The sequence below is a fragment of the Babylonia areolata genome, chromosome 35 (genome assembly GCF_041734735.1).
Source record: "Babylonia areolata isolate BAREFJ2019XMU chromosome 35, ASM4173473v1, whole genome shotgun sequence".
Classification (NCBI taxonomy): Eukaryota; Metazoa; Mollusca; class Gastropoda; order Neogastropoda; family Buccinidae; genus Babylonia; species Babylonia areolata.
Genome location: NC_134910.1, coordinates 3377028 through 3382027, shown reverse-complemented (window position 1 = coordinate 3382027; position 5000 = coordinate 3377028).

Genomic DNA, 5000 nt, shown 5'->3' with positions numbered 1-5000 from the left:
ATCAGCACACACCCGCACCCCCCTCCCCCCCCTCCCCCACCCCTGGACACTGAATGGGTTCAATAATGGTTTCTCAAACCGAGAAATACTATTCAAGGGTTATTTGTTGCACCATAAAAAAAGGCAAAGTACACGACGATGTTCATGAGACGACAAAAGACCGAAGTAATTTGCCCTGCAAACCTCGGGATGAACGTTCAGATAAGCTGGGCGGGAGATGAGTGAGTCATGCTTTTTATGACGGTAAGAATCACAATGACGTGTTTCAAATGCATTGATGAAGTGTGAAAAGTCACCAACATTTTGCATTTCCCATACATAACCAAATCCATGTAAACATTCGGATATGACGATAAACCGAGGTCCCGTGTGTAGCATGCGCTTAGCGCACGTTAAAGAACCCATGGCAACAAAATGGTTGTTCCTGGCAAAATTTTGTAGAAAAATCCACTTCGATAGGAAAAGCAAATAAAACTGCACGCAGGAAAAAAAACAAACAACAACAAAAAAACATGAGTGGCGCTGTAGTATAGCGACGCGCACTCCCTGGGGAGAGCAGCCCGAATTTCACACAGAGAAATATGTTGTGATAAAAAGAAATACAAATACATAAAATAGTTCTAACATGAGTCATCCAGTTTCTTCTACCCGCTAAGTCATGTTTGAGCAGAATCAAATAAGACTGTTTGGGGTACCTGTACTCGGGCATGGCCAGAAGTCTATTCCAGTATTTAATCACTCTGATAAACTTCTCCTCACTGAAAAAAAAGAAAGAAAAAAAGTCACCTGTGCTGGTCAGGCAAAAGCCTGCTGATCCAGTGCCAGCTTTGCTGGACAGGACACGTTGTCCGCATGGCAGACAGCAGGATCCCGAAGATGCTTTTGTATGGCCAGCTGAAGGAAGGCCACCGCGAACTTGGAAGACCCTGCAAGCGCGTCAAGGACACCTTGAAGACAAACCTCAAAGCCTGTGACATAGACATCGCTTCCTGGGAAACTGATGCCCTTGACCGCTCTCGCTGGGGGATGCTGTGCTCTAGTGGCATGAAGACGTTTGAAAACAAGAGAATGCTGGCCATTAAGGAGAAGCGTGAGCGAAGGAAGCAGGGCTCAACTTCTGGAGACGTTTTCCCTTGCAACACCTGTGAGAAGTGCTGCGCATCCAGAATCGGCCTCTTCTCCCATATGAGGACACACACCGACAGATAAGCCTGCCTGCCTACTCATCCGTCGGACCGACGGGAGACTCCATCCATCCAAAGGCATCAATGTATACCGGGAATCTACTTTATTCACCCAAAGCAATACTGTTCTTAATTCAACATCCTTTCCGACACCTAAAATCATTTTACAAATCTTCACGTGAACTCTCTCAGTATCATCTTTTTTTTTCTTCAAAGCCCCATATTTCAGACCCATACAACAAAGCTTGTGTGTGTGTGTGTGTGTGTGTGTGTGTGTGTGTGTGTGTGTGTGTGTGTGTGTGTGGATGTGTGTGTGTGTGTGTGTGTGTGTGTGTGTATGGATGAGTGTGTGTGTGTGTGTGTGTGTGTGTGTGTGTGTGTGTGTGTGTTGATAAGTGTGTGTGTGTGTGTGTGTGTGTGTGTGTGTGTGTGTGTGTGTGGATGAGTGTGTGTGTGTTTGTGTGTGTGGATGAATGTGTGTGTGTGTGTGTGTGTGTGTGTGTGTGTGTGTGCGTGCGTGTGTGCATGTGTGCGCGCGCGCGCGCAATCGAGTGTGTCTTTAAACATGGTAATGTTCTGTTGGTGCCTAATCCGAAGCCATTTGTGAAAATCAATAATTGAATTTTGGATGACATTTTTACCGTTGAGGGGGATTCTTGATTCGCGCGGCAGACATCAGAAGAAGCAAGCTGTCATCTAATCAAAGTGCAAACCCTTACGGAAGATGAAGGACACAAATGTTAGTTAGAGCTGTGTCATGTTATTCTAAAAGAAAGACAGAGAGAGAGAGAGAGAGAGGAGCACAGAGAGAGAAAGAAGCACAGAGAGAGAGAGACAGAGAGAGAGAGAGAAGCAGAGAGGGAGAGAGAGGGAGAGAGAGGGAGTGAGAAAGAGAGAGAGAAAGAGAAGGACAGAGAGAGAAGCAGAGAGAGAGGCAGACAGAGAGAGAGAGAGATAGAAAGAGAGAGAAGCAAAGAGAGAAAGACAGAGACAGAGAATGAGATAGAGAGGGAGAAGCAGAGAGAGAGAGAGGGGGGGGGGCGGGTGCAGAGAGAAAGAGAGAGACAGAGAGAGAGAGACAGACAGAGAGACAGAGACAGAGACAGAGACAGAGGCAGAGAGAGAGAGGGAGAGAGAGAAAGACAGAGACGGTGAAGTTTTTGTTGCATTCCGCCATGTAGGCAGCCATGCTCCGTTTTCAGGGGGTATCCTTGTATTGATGTATTCATTTGGTCATCTATTGCTGTTGTTGTTGGTGGTGTTTGACTGGTCCTCAACAATGCGTTTCACTCAGACGGCGCCTGTTTCGGAAAGCTCCTTAACTCTTTCCATACGAACTGCGAAAGATACGACGTTAACAGCGTTTCATCCCAGTTACCATCATCAAAATATTGCAAGCGGAAGGGTCTTATACTGAAGAGGTGAATGTTGAGAAAGAATACCACAATTCTGACGACGGAAGCTAAAGGTTGGGTCATTCAGACACCCACTGGACATCCGAGGGGTCTGTGTAGAGGAGAAGAGAGGACTGGCCGTACTGAGTGAGTTAAAAAAGCTTCTAATCGACACGAGCTGGGCCGAGCTGTTAACTTCTTTACATACATATATATATATATATATATATATATATATATATATATATATATATATATATATATATATATATATATATATAATGTCCACTAGCCCACCCACCTCACCCAACCCACCCCCCATCCCCCACCCTCCCCCACCTCCCTCTTCCCCACTCACTCATCACCATCATCACCACACACACACACACACACACACACACACACACACCGGCCGCCATTCGACAGAGAACGATCGAGCGACACGCCGATGATTCACGGAGCCTGGTCACGGTTCATTTCTCCTGGCCACGTTTTGTCGTCATTAGCTTTCACCTTTCATTTTTCGCAACATTTTTTTTCTTTTTTTTTTTTTTTTTTTTTGAGGGGTGAGGAGAGGGTGGAGTTGGGGAGGTGGTGGTGGTGCTGGGTTGGGGGGAGGTGGGGGAAGGGTGGGGGGCTAGAGGGGGGGGAGAGGGAAGGGGGTGGGTGGTTGAGTGGAGATGTTTGTTGTTTGCTGATGTTGTTGTTGATGTTGTTGTTTTTGTTGTTGTTATTTTTGTTTTTTGTGTGTGTTTTTTTTTGTTTTGTTTTGTTTGTTTGTTGTTGGGGTTTTTTGTTGTTGTTGTTGTTGTTGTTTTTTTTTTTGGGGGGGGGGGGGGGGGCGGTGGGGTGTGTGGTGTGTGGGGGTGTGTGTGAGTGGTGAAGGATTTCTTGTTGTTGTTGTTGCTGATGGGTTTTTTTGGGGTTTTTTTTTTTGGAGAGTGGGGTGTGTGGTGTGTGTGGGTGGGTGTGAGTGGTGAAGGATTTCTTGTTGTTGTTGCTGTTGTTGCTGATGTTTTTTTAGGGGAGTGTGGTGGGGATGTGCGAGTTGTGAAGGATGTCTTGTTGTTGTTGTTGTAGCTGTTGTTGTTGTTGCTGTTGTTGTTGCAGCTGTTGTTGTTGTTGCTGCTGTTGTTGTTGTAGCTGTTCTTGTCGTTGCTGTTGTTGTTGTAGCTGTTGTTGTTGTTGTTGTTGTAGCTGTTGTTGTTGTTGTTGTAGCTGTTGTTGTTGCTGCTGCTGTTGTTGTAGCTGTTGTTGTTGTTGTTGTTGTTGCTGCTGTTGTTGTTGTTGCTGTTGTTGTTGTAGCTGTTGTTGTTGCTGCTGTTTTGTTGTTGTTGTTGTTGTAGCTGTTGTTGTTGTAGCTGTTGTTGTAGCTGTTGTTGTTGTAGCTGTTGTAGCTGTTGTTGTTGTTGCTGTTGTTGTTGTAGCTGTTGTTGTTGTTGTAGCTGTTGTTGTTGTAGCTGTTGTTGTTGTTGTTGTTGTTGTAGCTGTTGTTGTTGTTGCTGTTGTTGTAGCTGTTGTTGTTGTAGCTGTTGTTGTTGTTGTTGTTGTTGTTGTAGCTGTTGTTGTTGTAGCTGTTGTTGTTGTAGCTGTTGTTGTTGTAGCTGTTGTTGTAGCTGTTGTTGTTGTAGCTGTTGTTGTTGTTGTTGTTGTTGTTGTAGCTGTTGTTGTTGTAGCTGTTGTTGTTGCTGCTGTTGTTGTTGTAGCTGTTGTTGTTGTTGTTGTTGCTGCTCTCTTTTTTTTTCGTTCCTTTTTCATTCTTTTCTTCTGTCTTTCTGTCTTTCTTTCATTTTTTTCTTTCATTCTTTTCTTTCTTTCTTTCCTTTTTCTTTCTTTTTTTTTCTTCTCCTCCTTTCTTCTTTATCTTCTTATTCTCCTCCTCCTCCTCCTCCTCCTCCTCCTCCTCCTCCTCCTTTTAATCCTTCTTTTTTCCTTTTTCTCATGTCCAGCACTCGCTCTCTCTCCCACGTTTAAGTGTGTAGTCCTTCGGATGAGAGGCGATAAACCGAGGTCCTGTGTGCAGCACGCACTTGGCGCACTTGTAAAAGAACCCATGGCAACACAGCTGTTGTCCTCTAGCAAATTATTGTAGAAGAAATCCACTCTCATAGGTACACACAAACATGATAATATGCATGCACTCATACGCCTGACTAAGCGCTGTTGGGTTAAGATGCTAGCCCAGGCATTTTATGCCTAGCAGATGCCGTGTGGTGCATATGGATTTGTCCGAACGCAGTGACGCCTCCTTGAGAAACTGAAACTGACACTGACACTCATCTTCCTCCTCCTCCTCCTCCTCCTCTTTCTTCTTCTTCTTCTCCTCCTCCTCTTTCTTCTTCTTCTCCTCCTCCTTCTCCTCCTCCTTCTACTCCTCTTTCTTCTTCTTCTTCTTCTTCTTCTTCTTCTTCTTCTTCTTCTT